Here is an 18,505-nt window from a genome sequence, read left to right on the forward strand (position 1 = left end):
AATGTTTCTTGAGATCCTTGTACATCTTCCCCGTTCCAGGATGTATTGAGTATCTGGTTTTATGAGCTTCTCTAAGTACCATTTCTCTCATATCTCCAAATTTTGGTACCCAAATCCTTTCAGCCCTATACCGGGTTCCGTCTTCCCGAATATTAAGATGCTTCTCCGATCCTTTGGGTATTTCATCCTTTAAATTTCCCTCTTTTAAAACTCCTTGTTGCGCCTCCTTTATTTGAGTAGTAATGTTATTATGAATCATTATATTCATAGATTTTACTCGAATGGGTTCTCTATCCTTCCTGCTCAAGGCATCGGCTACCACATTTGCCTTCCCTGGGTGGTAACGAATCTCAAAATCGTAATCATTCAATAATTCAATCCACCTACGCTGCCTCATATTCAGTTGTTTCTGATTAAATATGTGTTGAAGACTTTTGTGGTCGGTATATATAATACTTTTGACCCCATATAAGTAGTGCCTCCAAGTCTTTAATGCAAAAACAACCGCGCCTAATTCCAAATCATGCGTCGTATAATTTTGTTCGTGAATCTTCAATTGTCTAGACGCATAAGCAATCACCTTCGTTCGTTGCATTAATACACAACCGAGACCTTGCTTTGATGCGTCACAATAAATCACAAAATCATCATTCCCTTCAGGCAATGACAATATAGGTGCCGTAGTTAGCTTTTTCTTCAATAACTGAAACGCTTTCTCTTGTTCATCATTCCATTCAAATTTCTTCCCTTTATGCGTTAATGCAGTCAAGGGTTTTGCTATTCTGGAAAAGTCTTGGATGAACCTTCTGTAGTAACCAGCTAGTCCTAAAAACTGGCGTATGTGTTTCGGAGTTTTCGGGGTTTCCCACTTTTCAACAGTTTCTATCTTTGCCGGATCCACCTTAATACCTTCTTTGTTCACTATGTGACCGAGGAATTGAACTTCTTCCAACCAAAATGCACACTTTGAAAACTTAGCGTACAATTCTTCCTTCCTCAATACTTCTAACACCTTTCTCAAATGTTCACCGTGTTCTTGGTCATTCTTTGAGTAGATAAGTATGTCATCAATGAAAACAATGACAAACTTGTCAAGGTATGGTCCACACACTCGGTTCATAAGGTCCATGAACACAGCTGGTGCATTAGTTAAACCAAACGGCATGACCATAAACTCGTAATGACCGTAACGTGTTCTGAAAGCAGTCTTTGGAATATCATCTTCTTTCACCCGCATTTGATGATACCCGGAACGTAAGTCAATCTTTGAATAAACAGACGAGCCTTGTAGTTGATCAAATAAGTCGTCGATTCTCGGTAGTGGGTAGCGGTTCTTGATGGTAAGTTTGTTCAACTCTCGGTAGTCGATACACAACCTGAATGTACCATCTTTCTTCTTGACAAACAAAACAGGAGCTCCCCACGGTGATGTGCTTGGTCGAATGAAACCACGCTCTAAAAGTTCTTGTAATTGGCTTTGCAGTTCTTTCATCTCGCTGGGTGCGAGTCTGTAAGGAGCACGAGCTATTGGTGCAGCTCCTGGTACAAGATCTATTTGAAATTCAACGGATCGATGTGGGGGTAATCCCGGTAATTCTTTCGGAAATACATCGGGAAATTCTTTTGCAATGGGAACATCATTGATGCTCTTTTCTTCAGTTTGTACTTTCTCGACGTGTGCTAGAACAGCATAGCAACCTTTTCTTATTAGTTTTTGTGCCTTCAAATTACTAATAAGATGTAGCTTCGTGTTGCCCTTTTCTCCGTACACCATTAAGGGTTTTCCTTTTTCTCGTATAATGCGAATTGCATTTTTGTAACAAACGATCTCCGCTTTCACTTCTTTCAACCAGTCCATACCGATTATCACATCAAAACTCCCTAACTCTACTGGTATCAAATCAATCTTAAATGTTTCGCTAACCATTTTAATTTCTCGATTCCGACATATATTATCTGCTGAAATTAATTTACCATTTGCTAATTCGAGTAAAAATTTACTATCCAAAGGCGTCAATGGACAACTTAATTTAGCACAAAAATCTCTACTCATATAGCTTCTATCCGCACCCGAATCAAATAAAACGTAAGCAGATTTATTGTCAATAAGAAACGTACCCGTAACAAGCTCCGGGTCTTCCTGTGCCTCTGCCGCATTAATATTGAAAACTCTTCCACGGCCTTGTCCATTCGTGTTCTCCTGGTTCGGGCAATTTCTAATAATGTGGCCCGGTTTTCCACATTTATAACAAACTACATTGGCATAACTTGCTCCGACACTACTTGCTCCGCCATTACTCGTTCCGACACCATTTGTTCCTTTCGTTCTATTAACCCCTGGTCCGTAGACCTCACACTTCGCCGCGCTATGACCATTTCTTTTACACTTGTTGCAAAATTTGGTGCAGAACCCCGAGTGATTCTTTTCACACCTTTGGCATACCTGCTTCTGATTGTTGTTGTTGCGGTTATTATTGTTGTTGGGATGATTGTTGTAGTTGCTGTTGTTGTTGTTGTTGTTGTTGTTGGGCCGTTTGTTGTAGTTGCGATTGATGTTGCGATTGTTGGAATAATTGTTGCGATTATTGTTGTAATTGCTGTTGTTGTTTTATTGGTGATTCTTATCACCGTTTTCCTCCCACTTTCTTTTGACTTGCTTCACATTGGCCTCTTCAGCAGTCTGTTCTTTAATTCTTTCTTCAATCTGGTTCACGAGTTTGTGAGCCATTCTACATGCCTGTTGTATGGAGGCGGGCTCGTGTGAACTTATATCTTCTTGGATTCTTTCCGGTAATCCTTTCACAAACGCGTCGATCTTCTCTTCCTCATCTTCGAATGCTCCCAGACACAATAGGCACAATTCTGTGAATCGTCTTTCATACGTGGTAATATCAAATCCTTGGGTTCGTAACCCTCTAAGTTCTGTCTTGAGCTTATTGACCTCGGTTCTGGGACGGTACTTCTCGTTCATCAAGTGCTTGAATGCTGACCACGGTAGTGCGTACGCATCGTCTTGTCCCACTTGCTCTAGATAGGTATTCCACCATGTTAACGCAGAACCTGTGAAGGTATGCGTAGCGTACTTCACTTTGTCCTCTTCAGTACACTTACTTATGGCAAACACCGATTCAACCTTCTCGGTCCACCGTTTCAATCCGATCGGTCCTTCGGTTCCATCAAATTCCAAAGGTTTGCAGGCAGTGAATTCTTTGTAGGTACATCCTACACGATTTCCTGTACTGCTAGATCCAAGGTTATTGTTGGTATGTAGCGCAGCCTGTACTGCGGCTATGTTTGAAGCTAGAAAAGTACGGAATTCCTCTTCATTCATATTCACGGTGTGTCGAGTAGTCGGTGCCATTTCCTTCAAAATAGTTAAATGGAACAAGTTAATCATACAGAATATTAAGAGTAGTTAATAGTATTTCGTAGCATAATATGAACTCATTTATAAAAGCTTTTTCTTCATATTAGCGTTTTATAAGTTTAAATTCGGGTAGTACCTACCCGTTAAGTTCATACTTAGTAGCTAATATACAATTCAACTACTACAATTCTATATGAAAAACTGATTATAATAATATTTCGCGTTCAAACTTTTATACAATATTTTACAAACTTACAATACCGCTTATTCTACATAAAGCATGAAATATAGCACACAATAACTTTGATACAAGATAGTTGTGAAGACAATTCTAGCTAGTACACAAGTCGTTCAGCAAAGGCAATAAAGACACGTAATTCATACGTCCAGAAACAAGTCATGCATTCTGGTTTTACTAGGACTACTTCCCATCCTTGGTCTTGTGCAACATAACCGTTATGGCCGTTGATAAGACAGCGTGTTGTAACGTCATCAAAGGGACGAGGGTTACGTAATGTCCAACAGTCCCGTAATAATCTAAAAACCTCATTTCTTACCCCAATTACCGACTCCGTCACTTGTGGAAACGTTTTGTTTAATAGTTGTAGCCCGATGTTCTTGTTCTCACTTTGGTGAGAAGCGAACATTACTAATCCGTAAGCATAACATGCTTCTTTATGTTGCATGTTAGCCGCTTTTTCTAAATCACGAAGTCCAATATTCGGATATATTGAGTCAAAATAATTTCTTAACCCGTTGCGTAAAATAGCATTTGGGTTCCCCGCAATATATGCGTCAAAGTAAACACATCGTAACTTATGGGTTTCCCAATGTGATATCCCCCATCTTTCAAACGAAAGTCTCTTATAAACCAAGACATTCTTGGAACGTTCTTCGAATGTCTTACAAACTGATCTCGCCTTAAATAGTTGTGCCGAAGAATTCTGGCCGACTCTAGACAAGATTTCATCAATCATGTCTCCGGGTAGGTCTCTTAAAATATTGGGTTGTCTATCCATTTTGTGTTTTTAAACTGTAAAATAGACAAGAGTTAGATTCATAAAAAAAATACTTATTAATACAAGCAATTTTTACATATATCATAAAGCATAAGAACACTATATTCCATATATTACACCACACGAATACAACTATCTTATTCCGACTCGCTCGTTTCTTCTTCTTCGGTTTTGGTTCGTTTTGCCAAGTTTCTAGGGATATATGATGTTCCCCTAATACGAGCCGTCGTTGTCCACATTGGTTTAGAAAAACCTGGTGGTTTAGAGGTTCCCGGGTCATTGTTACAACTTAAGGACTTCGGGGGTTGACGATACATATAAAGTTCATCGGGGTTGGAATTAGATTTCTCTATTTTTATGCCCTTTCCCTTATTATTTTCTTTTGCCTTTTTAAATTCAGTTGGGGTAATTTCTATAACATCATCGGAATTCTCGTCGGAATCCGATTCATCGGAGAATTGGTAATCCTCCCAATATTTTGCTTCCTTGGCGGAAACACCATTGACCATAATTAACTTTGGTCGGTTGGTTGAGGATTTTCTTTTACTTAACCGTTTTATTATTTCCCCCACCGGTTCTATTTCTTCATCCGGTTCCGATTCTTCTTCCGGTTCCGATTCTTCTTCCAGTTCCGACTCTTCTTCCGGTTCCTCTTCGGGAACTTGTGAATCAGTCCACAAATCATTCCAATTTACATTTGACTCTTCATTATTATTAGGTGAGTCAATGGGACTTGTTCTAGAGGTAGACATCTATCACATAATATCAAACACGTTAAGAGATTAATATATCACATAATATTCATATGTTAAAAATATATAGTTTCCAACAAAAATGTTAAGCAATCATTTTTAAAGAAAACACGGTCGAAGTCCAGACTCACTAATGCATCCTAACAAACTCGATAAGACACACTAATGCAAATTTTCTGGTTCTCTAAGACCAACTCTCGGATACCAACTGAAATGTCCCGTTCTTATTGATTAAAAACGTTCCATATTAATTGATTTCGTTGCGAGGTTTTGACCTCTATATGAGATGTTTTTCAAAGACTGCATTCATTTTAAAACAAACCATAACCTTTATTTCATCAATAAAGGTTTAAAAAGCTTTACGTAGATTATCAAATAATGATAATCAAAAATATCCTGTTTACACACGACCATTACATAATGGTTTACAATACAAATATGTTACAACAAAATAAGTTTCTTGAATGCAGTTTTTACACAATATCATACAAGCATGGACTCCAAATCTCGTCCTTATTTAGGTATGCGACAGCGGAAGCTCTTAATAATCACCTGAGAATAAACATGCTTAAAACGTCAACAAAAATGTTGGTGAGTTATAGGTTTAACCTATATATATCAAATCATAATAATAGACCACAAGATTTCATATTTCAATACACATCCCATACATAGAGATAAAAATCATTCATATGGTGAACACCTGGTAACCGACATTAACAAGATGCATATATAAGAATATCCCCATCATTCCGGGACACCCTTCGGATATGATATAAATTTCGAAGTACTAAAGCATCCGGTACTTTGGATGGGGTTTGTTAGGCCCAATAGATCTATCTTTAGGATTCGCGTCAATTAGGGTGTCTGTTCCCTAATTCTTAGATTACCAGACTTAATAAAAAGGGGCATATTCGATTTCGATAATTCAACCATAGAATGTAGTTTCACGTACTTGTGTCTATTTTGTAAATCATTTATAAAACCTGCATGTATTCTCATCCCAAAAATATTAGATTTTAAAAGTGGGACTATAACTCACTTTCACAGATTTTTACTTCGTCGGGAAGTAAGACTTGACCACTGGTTGATTCACGAACCTATAACAATATATACATATATATCAAAGTATGTTCAAAATATATTTACAACACTTTTAATATATTTTGATGTTTTAAGTTTATTAAGTCAGCTGTCCTCGTTAGTAACCTACAACTAGTTGTCCACAGTTAGATGTACAGAAATAAATCGATAAATATTATCTTGAATCAATCCACGACCCAGTGTATACGTATCTCAGTATTGATCACAACTCAAACTATATATATTTTGGAATCAACCTCAACCCTGTATAGCTAACTCCAACATTCACATATAGAGTGTCTATGGTTGTTCCGAAATATATATAGATGTGTCGACATGATAGGTCGAAACATTGTATACGTGTCTATGGTATCTCAAGATTACATAATATATAATACAAGTTGATTAAGTTATGGTTGGAATAGATTTGTTACCAATTTTCACGTAGCTAAAATGAGAAAAATTATCCAATCTTGTTTTACCCATAACTTCTTCATTTTAAATCCGTTTTGAGTGAATCAAATTGCTATGGTTTCATATTGAACTCTATTTTATGAATCTAAACAAAAAAAGTATAGGTTTCTAGTCGGAAAAATAAGTTACAAGTCATTTTTGTAAAGGTAGTCATTTCAGTCGAAAGAACGACGTCTAGATGACCATTTTAGAAAACATACTTCCACTTTGAGTTTAACCATAATTTTTGGATATAGTTTCATGTTCATAATAAAAATCATTTTCTCATAATAAAAACTTTTAAATCAAAGTTTATCATAGTTTTTAATTAACTAACCCAAAACAGCCCGCGGTGTTACTACGACGGCGTAAATCCGGTTTTACGGTGTTTTTCGTGTTTCCAGGTTTTAAATCATTAAGTTAGCATATCATATAGATATAGAACATGTGTTTAGTTGATTTTAAAAGTCAAGTTAGAAGGATTAACTTTTGTTTGCGAACAAGTTTAGAATTAACTAAACTATGTTCTAGTGATTACAAGTTTAAACCTTTGAATAAGATAGCTTTATATGTATGAATCGAATGATGTTATGAACATAATTACTACCTTAAGTTCCTTGGATGAACCTACTGGAAAAGAGAAAAATGGATCTAGCTTCAATGGATCCTTGGATGGCTCAAAGTTCTTGAAGCAAAATCATGACACGAAAACAAGTTCAAGTAAGATCATCACTTGAAATAAGATTGTTATAGTTATAGAAATTGAACCAAAGTTTGAATATGATTATTACCTTGTATTAGAATGATAACCTACTGTAAGAAACAAAGATTTCTTGAGGTTGGATGATCACCTTACAAGATTGGAAGTGAGCTAGCAAACTTGAAAGTATTCTTGATTTTATGAAACTAGAACTTTTGGAATTTATGAAGAACACTTAGAACTTGAAGATAGAACTTGAGAGAGTTCAATTAGATGAAGAAAATTGAAGAATGAAAGTGTTTGTAGGTGTTTTTGGTCGTTGGTGTATGGATTAGATATAAATGATATGTAATTTTGTTTTCATGTAAATAAGTCATGAATGATTACTCATATTTTTGTAATCTTATGAGATATTTCATGCTAGTTGCCAAATGATGGTTCCCACATGTGTTAGGTGACTCACATGGGCTGCTAAGAGCTGATCATTGGAGTGTATATACCAATAGTACATACATCTAAAAGCTGTGTATTGTACGAGTACGAATACGGGTGCATACGAGTAGAATTGTTGATGAAACTGAACGAGAATGTAATTGTAAGCATTTTTGTTAAGTAGAAGTATTTTGATAAGTGTATTGAAGTCTTTCAAAAGTGTATAAATACATATTAAAACACTACATGTGTAGTGACCCGAACTTTTCCATGTTTATATATATTAATTGAGATTGATGTTTACATGATTAAATGTTTCCAACATGTTAAGCAATCAAACTTGTTAAGACTTGATTAATTGAAATAGGTTTCATATAGACAATTGACCACCCAAGTTGACCGGTGATTCACGAACGTTAAAACTTGTAAAAAAAAACTATATGATGACATATATATGGTTATATATATAGTTAACATGATATTATGATAAGTAAACATATCATTAATTATATTAACAATGAACTACATATGTAAAAACAAGACTACTAACTTAATGATTTTGAAACGAGACATATATGTAACGTTTATCGTTGTAACGACATTTAATGTATATATATCATATTAAGAGATATTCGTACATCATAATATCATGATAATATAATAATTTAAAATCTCTTTTGATATTATAAACATTGGGTTAACAACATTTAACAAGATCGTTAACCTAAAGGTTTCAAAACAACACTTACATGTAACGACTAACGATGACTTAACGACTCAGTTAAAATGTATATACATGTAGTGTTTTAATATGTATTTATACACTTTTGAAAGACTTCAATACACTTATCAAAATACTTCTACTTAACAAAAATGCTTACAATTACATTCTCGTTCAGTTTCATCAACAATTCTACTCGTATGCACCCGTATTCGTACTCGTACAATACACAGCTTTTAGATGTATGTACTATTGGTATATACACTCCAATGATCAGCTCTTAGCAGCCCATGTGAGTCACCTAACACATGTGGGAACCATCATTTGGCAACTAGCATGAAATATCTCATAAGATTACAAAAATATGAGTAATCATTCATGACTTATTTACATGAAAACAAAATTACATATCCTTTATATCTAATCCATACACCAACGACCAAAAACACCTACAAACACTTTCATTCTTCAATTTTCTTCATCTAATTGAACTCTCTCAAGTTCTATCTTCAAGTTCTAAGTGTTCTTCATAAATTCCAAAAGTTCTAGTTTCATAAAATCAAGAATACTTTCAAGTTTGCTAGCTCACTTCCAATCTTGTAAGGTGATCATCCAACCTCAAGAAATCTTTGTTTCTTACAGTAGGTTATCATTCTAATACAAGGTAATAATCATATTCAAACTTTGGTTCAATTTCTATAACTATAACAATCTTATTTCAAGTGATGATCTTACTTGAACTTGTTTTCGTGTCATGATTTTGCTTCAAGAACTTTGAGCCATCCAAGGATCCATTGAAGCTAGATCCATTTTTCTCTTTTCCAGTAGGTTCATCCAAGGAACTTAAGGTAGTAATGATGTTCATAACATCATTCGATTCATACATATAAAGCTATCTTATTCGAAGGTTTAAACTTGTAATCACTAGAACATAGTTTAGTTAATTCTAAACTTGTTCGCAAACAAAAGTTAATCCTTCTAACTTGACTTTTAAAATCAACTAAACACATGTTCTATATCTATATGATATGCTAACTTAATGATTTAAAACCTGGAAACACGAAAAACACCGTAAAACCGGATTTACGCCGTCGTAGTAACACCGCGGGCTGTTTTGGGTTAGTTAATTAAAAACTATGATAAACTTTGATTTAAAAGTTGTTATTCTGAGAAAATAATTTTTATTATGAACATTAAACTATATCCAAAAATTATGGTTAAACTCAAAGTGGAAGTATGTTTTCTAAAATGGTCATCTAGACGTCGTTCTTTCGACTGAAATGACTACCTTTACAAAAACGACTTGTAACTTATTTTCCGACTAGAAACCTATACTTTTTTTGTTTAGATTCATAAAATAGAGTTCAATATGAAACCATAGCAATTTGATTCACTCAAAACGGATTTAAAATGAAGAAGTTATGGGTAAAACAAGATTGGATAATTTTTCTCATTTTAGCTACGTGAAAATTGGTAACAAATCTATTCCAATCATAACTTAATCAACTTGTATTATATATTATGTAATCTTGAGATACCATAGACACGTATACAATGTTTCGACCTATCATGTCGACACATCTATATATATTTCGGAACAACCATAGACACTCTATATGTGAATGTTGGAGTTAGCTATACAGGGTTGAGGTTGATTCCAAAATATATATAGTTTGAGTTGTGATCAATACTGAGATACGTATACAATGGGTCGTGGATTGATTCAAGATAATATTTATCGATTTATTTCTGTACATCTAATTGTGGACAACTAGTTGTAGGTTACTAACGAGGACAGCTGACTTAATAAACTTAAAACATCAAAATATATTAAAAGTGTTGTAAATATATTTTGAACATACTTTGATATATATGTATATATTGTTATAGGTTCGTGAATCAACCAGTGGCCAAGTCTTACTTCCCGACGAAGTAAAAATCTGTGAAAGTGAGTTATAGTCCCACTTTTAAAATCTAATATTTTTGGGATGAGAATACATGCAGGTTTTATAAATGATTTACAAAATAGACACAAGTACGTGAAACTACATTCTATGGTTGAATTATCGAAATCGAATATGCCCCTTTTTATTAAGTCTGGTAATCTAAGAATTAGGGAACAGACACCCTAATTGACGCGAATCCTAAAGATAGATCTATTGGGCCTAACAAACCCCATCCAAAGTACCGGATGCTTTAGTACTTCGAAATTTATATCATATCCGAAGGGTGTCCCGGAATGATGGGGATATTCTTATATATGCATCTTGTTAATGTCGGTTACCAGGTGTTCACCATATGAATGATTTTTATCTCTATGTATGGGATGTGTATTGAAATATGAAATCTTGTGGTCTATTGTTACGATTTTATATATATAGGTTAAACCTATAACTCACCAACATTTTTGTTGACGTTTTAAGCATGTTTATTCTCAGGTGATTATTAAGAGCTTCCGCTGTCGCATACTTAAATAAGGACAAGATTTGGAGTCCATGCTTGTATGATATTATGTAAAAACTGCATTCAAGGAACTTATTTTGTTGTAACATATTTGTATTGTAAACCATTATGTAATGGTCGTGTGTAAACAGGATATTTTAGATTATCATTATTTGATAATCTACATAAAGCTTTTTAAACCTTTATTGATGAAATAAAGGTTATGGTTTGTTTAAAAATGAATGCAGTCTTTGAAAAACGTCTCATATAGAGGTCAAAACCTCGCAACGAAATCAATTAATATGGAACGTTTTTAATCAATAAGAACGGGACATTTCAGTTGGTATCCGAGCGTTGGTCTTAGAGAACCAGAAAATTTGCATTAGTGTGTCTTATCGAGTTTGTTAGGATGCATTAGTGAGTCTGGACTTCGACCGTGTTTTCTTTAAAAATGATTGCTTAACATTTTTGTTGGAAACTATATATTTTTAACATATGAATATTATGTGATATATTAATCTCTTAACGTGTTTGATATTATGTGATAGATGTCTACCTCTAGAACAAGTCCCATTGACTCACCTAATAATAATGAAGAGTCAAATGTAAATTGGAATGATTCGTGGACTGATTCACAAGTTCCCGAAGAGGAACCGGAAGAAGAGTCGGAACCGGAAGAAGAATCGGAACCGGAAGAAGAATCGGAACCGGATGAAGAAATAGAACCGGTGGGGGAAATAATAAAACGGTTAAGTAAAAGAAAATCTTCAACCAACCGACCAAGGTTAATTATGGTCAATGGTGTTTCCGCCAAGGAAGCAAAATATTGGGAGGATTACCAATTCTCCGATGAATCGGATTCCGACGAGAATTCCGATGATGTTATAGAAATCACCCCAACTGAATTTAAAAAGGCAAAAGAAAATAATAAGGGAAAGGGCATAAAAATAGAGAAATCTAATTCCAACCCCGATGAACTTTATATGTATCGTCAACCCCCGAAGTCCTTAAGTTGTAACAATGACCCGGGAACCTCTAAACCACCAGGTTTTTCTAAACCAATGTGGAAAATTACGGCTCGTATTAGGGGAACATCATATATCCCTAGAAACCTAGCAAAACGAACCAAAACCGAAGAAGAAGAAACGAGCGAGTCGGAATAAGATAGTTGTATTCGTGTGGTGTAATATATGTAATATAGTGTGCTTATGCTTTATGATATATGTAAAAATTGCTTGTATTAATAAGTATTTTTTTTATGAATCTAACTCTTGTCTATTTTACAGTTTAAAAACACAAAATGGATAGACAACCCAATATTTTAAGAGACCTACCCGGAGACATGATTGATGAAATCTTGTCTAGAGTCGGCCAGAATTCTTCGGCACAACTATTTAAGGCGAGATCAGTTTGTAAGACATTCGAAGAACGTTCCAAGAATGTCTTGGTTTATAAGAGACTTTCGTTTGAAAGATGGGGGATATCACATTGGGAAACCCATAAGTTACGATGTGTTTACTTTGACGCATATATTGCGGGGAACCCAAATGCTATTTTACGCAACGGGTTAAGAAATTATTTTGACTCAATATATCCGAATATTGGACTTCGTGATTTAGAAAAAGCGGCTAACATGCAACATAAAGAAGCATGTTATGCTTACGGATTAGTAATGTTCGCTTCTCACCAAAGTGAGAACAAGAACATCGGGCTACAACTATTAAACAAAACGTTTCCACAAGTGACGGAGTCGGTAATTGGGGTAAGAAATGAGGTTTTTAGATTATTACGGGACTGTTGGACATTACGTAACCCTCGTCCCTTTGACGACGTTACAACACGCTGTCTTATCAACGGCCATAACGGTTATGTTGCACAAGACCAAGGATGGGAAGTAGTCCTAGTAAAACCAGAATGCATGACTTGTTTCTGGACGTATGAATTACGTGTCTTTATTGCCTTTGCTGAACGACTTGTGTACTAGCTAGAATTATCTTCACAACTATCTTGTATCAAAGTTATTGTGTGCTATATTTCATGCTTTATGTAAAATAAGCGGTATTGTAAGTTTGTAAAATATTGTATAAAAGTTTGAACGCGAAATATTATTATAATAAGTTTTTCATATAGAATTGTAGTAGTTGAATTGTATATTAGCTACTAAGTATGAACTTAACGGGTAGGTACTACCCGAATTTAAACTTATAAAACGCTAATATGAAGAAAAAGCTTTTATAAATGAGTTCATATTATGCTACGAAATACTATTAACTACTCTTAATATTCTGTATGATTAACTTGTTCCATTTAACTATTTTGAAGGAAATGGCACCGACTACTCGACACACCGTGAATATGAATGAAGAGGAATTCCGTACTTTTCTAGCTTCAAACATAGCCGCAGTACAGGCTGCTCTACATACCAACAATAACCTTGGATCTAGCAGTACAGGAAATCGTGTAGGATGCACCTACAAAGAATTCACTGCCTGCAAACCTTTGGAATTTGATGGAACCGAAGGACCGATCGGATTGAAACGGTGGACCGAGAAGGTTGAATCGGTGTTTGCCATAAGTAAGTGTACTGAAGAGGACAAAGTGAAGTACGCTACGCATACCTTCACAGGTTCTGCGTTAACATGGTGGAATACCTATCTAGAGCAAGTGGGACAAGATGATGCGTACGCACTACCGTGGTCAGCATTCAAGCACTTGATGAACGAGAAGTACCGTCCCAGAACCGAGGTCAATAAGCTCAAGACAGAACTTAGAGGGTTACGAACCCAAGGATTTGATATTACCACGTACGAAAGACGATTCACAGAATTGTGCCTATTGTGTCCGGGAGCATTCGAAGATGAGGAAGAGAAGATCGACGCGTTTGTGAAAGGATTACCGGAAAGAATCCAAGAAGATATAAGTTCACACGAGCCCGCCTCCATACAACAGGCATGTAGAATGGCTCACAAACTAGTGAACCAGATTGAAGAAAGAATTAAAGAACAGACTGCTGAAGAGGCCAATGTGAAGCAAGTCAAAAGAAAGTGGGAGGAAAACGGTGATAAGAATCACCAATACAACAACAACAGCAATTACAACAATAATCGCAACAATTATCCCAACAATCGCAACATCAATCGCAACTACAACAAACGGCCCAACAACAACAACAACAACAACAGCAACTATAACAATCATCCCAACAACAATAATAACCGCAACAACAACAACAATCAGAAGCAACTATGCCAAAGGTGTGAAAAGAATCACTCGGGGTTCTGCACCAAATTTTGCAACAAGTGTAAAAGAAATGGTCATAGCGCGGCGAAGTGTGAGGTCTACGGACTAGGGGTTAATAGAACGAAAGGAACAAATGGTGTCGGAACGAGTAATGGCGGAGCAAGTAGTGTCGGAGCAAGTTATGCCAATGTAGTTTGTTATAAATGTGGAAAACCAGGCCACATTATTAGAAATTGCCCGAACCAGGAGAACACGAATGGACAAGGCCGTGGAAGAGTTTTCAATATTAATGCGGTAGAGGCACAGGAAGACCCGGAGCTTGTTACGGGTACGTTTCTTATTGACAATAAATCTGCTTACGTTTTATTTGATTCGGGTGCGGATAGAAGCTATATGAGTAGAGATTTTTGTGCTAAATTAAGTTGTCCATTGACGCCTTTGGATAGTAAATTTTTACTCGAATTAGCAAATGGTAAATTAATTTCAGCAGATAATATATGTCGGAATCGAGAAATTAAACTGGTTAGCGAAACATTTAAGATTGATTTGATACCAGTAGAGTTAGGGAGTTTTGATGTGATAATCGGTATGGACTGGTTGAAAGAAGTGAAAGCGGAGATCGTTTGTTACAAAAATGCAATTCGCATTATACGAGAAAAAGGAAAACCCTTAATGGTGTACGGAGAAAAGGGCAACACGAAGCTACATCTTATTAGTAATTTGAAGGCACAAAAACTAATAAGAAAAGGTTGCTATGCTGTTCTAGCACACGTCGAGAAAGTACAAACTGAAGAAAAGAGCATCAATGATGTTCCCATTGCAAAAGAATTTCCCGATGTATTTCCGAAAGAATTACCGGGATTACCCCCACATCGATCCGTTGAATTTCAAATAGATCTTGTACCAGGAGCTGCACCAATAGCTCGTGCTCCTTACAGACTCGCACCCAGCGAGATGAAAGAACTGCAAAGCCAATTACAAGAACTTTTAGAGCGTGGTTTCATTCGACCAAGCACATCACCGTGGGGAGCTCCTGTTTTGTTTGTCAAGAAGAAAGATGGTACATTCAGGTTGTGTATCGACTACCGAGAGTTGAACAAACTTACCATCAAGAACCGCTACCCACTACCGAGAATCGACGACTTATTTGATCAACTACAAGGCTCGTCTGTTTATTCAAAGATTGACTTACGTTCCGGGTATCATCAAATGCGGGTGAAAGAAGATGATATTCCAAAGACTGCTTTCAGAACACGTTACGGTCATTACGAGTTTATGGTCATGCCGTTTGGTTTAACTAATGCACCAGCTGTGTTCATGGACCTTATGAACCGAGTGTGTGGACCATACCTTGACAAGTTTGTCATTGTTTTCATTGATGACATACTTATTTACTCAAAGAATGACCAAGAACACGGTGAACATTTGAGAAAGGTGTTAGAAGTATTGAGGAAGGAAGAATTGTACGCTAAGTTTTCAAAGTGTGCATTTTGGTTGGAAGAAGTTCAATTCCTCGGTCACATAGTGAACAAAGAAGGTATTAAGGTGGATCCGGCAAAGATAGAAACTGTTGAAAAGTGGGAAACCCCGAAAACTCCGAAACACATACGCCAGTTTTTAGGACTAGCTGGTTACTACAGAAGGTTCATCCAAGACTTTTCCAGAATAGCAAAACCCTTGACTGCATTAACGCATAAAGGGAAGAAATTTGAATGGAATGATGAACAAGAGAAAGCGTTTCAGTTATTGAAGAAAAAGCTAACTACGGCACCTATATTGTCATTGCCTGAAGGGAATGATGATTTTGTGATTTATTGTGACGCATCAAAGCAAGGTCTCGGTTGTGTATTAATGCAACGAACGAAGGTGATTGCTTATGCGTCTAGACAATTGAAGATTCACGAACAAAATTATACGACGCATGATTTGGAATTAGGCGCGGTTGTTTTTGCATTAAAGACTTGGAGGCACTACTTATATGGGGTCAAAAGTATTATATATACCGACCACAAAAGTCTTCAACACATATTTAATCAGAAACAACTGAATATGAGGCAGCGTAGGTGGATTGAATTATTGAATGATTACGATTTTGAGATTCGTTACCACCCGGGGAAGGCAAATGTGGTAGCCGATGCCTTGAGCAGGAAGGATAGAGAACCCATTCGAGTAAAATCTATGAATATAATGATTCATAATAACATTACTACTCAAATAAAGGAGGCGCAACAAGGAGTTTTAAAAGAGGGAAATTTAAAGGATGAAATACCCAAAGGATCGGAGAAGCATCTTAATATTCGGGAAGACGGAACCCGGTATAGGGCTGAAAGGATTTGGGTACCAAAATTTGGAGATATGAGAGAAATGGTACTTAGAGAAGCTCATAAAACCAGATACTCAATACATCCTGGAACGGGGAAGATGTACAAGGATCTCAAGAAACATTTTTGGTGGCCGGGTATGAAAGCCGATGTTGCTAAATACGTAGGAGAATGTTTGACGTGTTCTAAGGTCAAAGCTGAGCATCAGAAACCATCAGGTCTACTTCAACAACCCGAAATCCCGGAATGGAAATGGGAAAACATTACCATGGATTTCATCACTAAATTGCCAAGGACTGCAAGTGGTTTTGATACTATTTGGGTAATAGTTGATCGTCTCACCAAATCAGCACACTTCTTGTCAATAAGAGAAGATGACAAGATGGAGAAGTTAGCACGACTGTATTTGAAGGAAGTCATCTCCAGACATGGAATACCAATCTCTATTATCTCTGATAGGGATGGCAGATTTATTTCAAGATTCTGGCAGACATTACAGCAAGCATTAGGAACTCGTCTAGACATGAGTACTGCCTATCATCCACAAACTGATGGGCAGAGCGAAAGGACGATACAAACGCTTGAAGACATGCTACGAGCATGTGTTATTGATTTCGGAAACAGTTGGGATCGACATCTACCGTTAGCAGAATTTTCCTACAACAATAGCTACCATTCAAGCATTGAGATGGCGCCGTTTGAAGCACTTTATGGTAGAAAGTGCAGGTCTCCGATTTGTTGGAGTGAGGTGGGGGATAGACAGATTACGGGTCCGGAGATTATACAAGAAACTACCGAGAAGATCATCCAAATTCAACAACGGTTGAAAACCGCCCAAAGTCGACAAAAGAGCTACGCTGACATTAAAAGAAAAGATATAGAATTTGAAATTGGAGAGATGGTCATGCTTAAAGTTTCACCTTGGAAAGGCGTTGTTCGATTTGGTAAACGAGGGAAATTAAATCCAAGGTATATTGGACCATTCAAGATTATTGATCGTGTCGGACCAGTAGCTTACCGACTTGAGTTACCTCAACAACTCGCGGCTGTACATAACACTTTCCACGTCTCGAATTTGAAGAAATGTTTTGCTAAAGAAGATCTCACTATTCCGTTAGATGAAATCCAAATCAACGAAAAACTCCAATTCATCGAAGAACCCGTCGAAATAATGGATCGTGAGGTTAAAAGACTTAAGCAAAACAAGATACCAATTGTTAAGGTTCGATGGAATGCTCGTAGAGGACCCGAGTTCACCTGGGAGCGTGAAGATCAGATGAAGAAGAAATACCCGCATCTATTTCCAGAAGATTCGTCAACACCTTCAACAGTTTAAAATTTCGGGACGAAATTTATTTAACGGGTAGGTACTGTAGTGACCCGAACTTTTCCATGTTTATATATATTAATTGAGATTGATGTTTACATGATTAAATGTTTCCAACATGTTAAGCAATCAAACTTGTTAAGACTTGATTAATTGAAATAGGTTTCATATAGACAATTGACCACCCAAGTTGACCGGTGATTCACGAACGTTAAAACTTGTAAAAAAAAACTATATGATGACATATATATGGTTATATATATAGTTAACATGATATTATGATAAGTAAACATATCATTAATTATATTAACAATGAACTACATATGTAAAAACAAGACTACTAACTTAATGATTTTGAAACGAGACATATATGTAACGTTTATCGTTGTAACGACATTTAATGTATATATATCATATTAAGAGATATTCGTACATCATAATATCATGATAATATAATAATTTAAAATCTCTTTTGATATTATAAACATTGGGTTAACAACATTTAACAAGATCGTTAACCTAAAGGTTTCAAAACAACACTTACATGTAACGACTAACGATGACTTAACGACTCAGTTAAAATGTATATACATGTAGTGTTTTAATATGTATTTATACACTTTTGAAAGACTTCAATACACTTATCAA

This window comes from Rutidosis leptorrhynchoides, chromosome 4, assembly GCF_046630445.1.
Source record: "Rutidosis leptorrhynchoides isolate AG116_Rl617_1_P2 chromosome 4, CSIRO_AGI_Rlap_v1, whole genome shotgun sequence".
Lineage (NCBI taxonomy): Eukaryota > Viridiplantae > Streptophyta > Magnoliopsida > Asterales > Asteraceae > Rutidosis > Rutidosis leptorrhynchoides.